This window comes from Siphateles boraxobius, unplaced genomic scaffold, assembly GCF_051911475.1.
Source record: "Siphateles boraxobius isolate OS27281-9 unplaced genomic scaffold, OSU_SipBor_1 51, whole genome shotgun sequence".
NCBI classification, from domain to species: Eukaryota; Metazoa; Chordata; class Actinopteri; order Cypriniformes; family Leuciscidae; genus Siphateles; species Siphateles boraxobius.
In genome coordinates, this window is record NW_027509153.1 from 22501 (window position 1) to 25000 (window position 2500).

Genomic DNA, 2500 nt, shown 5'->3' on the forward strand with positions numbered 1-2500 from the left:
TACCTTAATTATAATCAATCATTACATATACATTGAAGCAGCAGTGGATACCAATCCACCCCCTTCAGTCTACTGCCAAGGTTGCTGTGGCCACTGACTGTGTACGAGGTTTCTTTTACAACAGTGGATAAGCTGGAAGCGTTAATAAGTTCATACATCAGGAAATGGTTGGGAGTTCCACGCTGCCTCAGCAGAGTGGGACTTTATGGTAAAGGAGTATTGCAGCTGCCAGTCTCTGCTTTAACTGAGGAGTTTAAGTGTGCCAAGGTCAGACTGGAAATGACTTTAGCAGAGTCACGCGACAAATGTGTAAGGGAGGCAGCCCCTGTGGTAAAAACTGGTAGAAAGTGGTCAGCAAAGAAATCTGTAGTAGAGGCAAAGGCTGACCTTCCAATTGGGGATATCGTGGGACAGGTACAGCATGGAAGAGGGGGTTTTGGGCTCAGTTTAGCTCCTTCTAAATGGCACAAGGCAGGCCCAGCTCAAAGGAGGAAGCTGGTAGTCAACGAGGTGCGAAAGCAGGAGGAGAGGATGAGATGTATAAAGGCCATTTCCCAGGCCAAGCAGGGAGAGTGGATGAGATGGGAGAGTGTGGAACAACGCAAAATGGGCTGGCAAGACCTTTGGTCAATGGAAGAGAGTAGGATCAGTTTCCTTATTAGGTCAACATATGATGTTCTCCCATCACCGCAGAACCTAAACCTCTGGGTAGGAGATATCCCTCTTGTCCTTTGTGTTCATCACCTGCCACATTAAGGCACATTTTGACAGGATGTAAGGTGGCTCTTAGCCAGGGTCGGTTTACTTGGCGCCATGACCAAGTATTGCGATGTCTGGCTTTAGCATTGGAAGGCAACCGTAGTATGACCAATAAGTTGCCGCCTGTTCTAGCAAAACATTACACGCAGAAGACAATATTCCTCCGCCCAGGCGAGCAACCACCAAGAAAAGGTGCTAACACCAATTCTCGCCCAGGACAACTGGAAGCTGCTAGGGACTGGAAGATGCTGGCTGATCTTGATCAACGGCTTATTTTTCCACCTGAGATTGCCACCACTTACCTACGACCAGATATTGTTTTGTGGTCTGGATCAGCACGCATTGTTCAACTGATAGAGTTAACAGTGCCATGGGAGGATGCAGTAGATGAGGCATATGAGAGGAAGAAACTGCGGTATGCTCATCTGGCCACTGAGGCAGAACTGCGAGGATGGAGAGTCCAGGTTTATCCAATGGAAGTGGGTTGTCGAGGTTTTGTGGCACACTCTACAACCCGGTTCCTCAGAGACGTCGGATTCAGTGGCCAAGAGTTGCGTCGCACAGTAAAGAACTTATCTGAAGCAGCAGAAAGGAGCAGCAACTAGCTGTGGTTGAGACGGAAAGATTCTAGCTGGCTGTGTACAGGCCGCCATGCTACGGTTTCGTAGATTTCTTGAAAACTTGAAGAGTCTGTTGGTTTATTTGTATAGGTTGTATAGTATTTACAGTCATTACGTTCCTGCGTATATTGCACGAATGACGGGTGGTTGGGGAGATATTGAGTTTTGCGTTAGGTGGTATGCCATACGGAACCGTTGCCACTGAAACTGCATATTAACGCACCAGTGGGGCTCGACAGCCTTAGTCAAACGGGTTGGCGCACATGGTTGGGTTGCGGAGAGATTGTGAGATTATGGTTAGGTCTCAGCAGCAACTGTTGGTTTATTTGTATAGGTTGTATAGTATTTACAGTCATTACGTTCCTGTGTATATTGCGTGAATGAGGGGTGGTTGGGCAGATATTGTGTTTTGTGGTAGGTGGTAGGCCATACGGAACCGTTGCCACTGAAACTGCATATTAACCCACCAGTGGAGCTCGACAGCCTTAGTCAAACGGGTCGGCGCGTATGGTTGGGTTGCGGAGAGATTGTGAGATTGTGGATAGGTCTCAGCAGCAAGAGGGAAGTAGAGGTCAGTAAGCTGGGCTGAGTTGAGTGGGGGACGGAGGGGGGTGACTCTGGGATGCCAGAGTCACTGTCGAGCCCTCTTGAGGTGTCGTGGGCTAGTCGACGAAACACTGAGGATGGAAGGTGCCCACTTGAAGACCCAAGAGATGTTCCCTACTCCGCTCAACCCCAGAGGGTTGTTATGGGGGGACCACACTGTGGTTGCAGCCGTTGTGTGTGCTGACGTGCAATACACTATTAACACCAGACAGAAGGAGATTCACGTCACCAGATGGAAAGAAGTGTAAATGGATGGAGAAGCATAGGTTACTGTAAAGCTACGTATTAGTTGGTGATTATCTTGGCGAAAGCCGAGTACAAATCAGCATGAAGTTTTAACACCTACTCTCGTGTAATGGAAATCATTTATCATTAGTCTAATAGAATGCATTCCCACTAATTTGCAAATATATTTTGACATAGCAGACGTTTTGACGGCCATTCTGAATCTTCGAAGAAGGAAACTCAATGCATTGGAGGACACTCTTTTTTCTGCGCCAATACGATTAATTTTG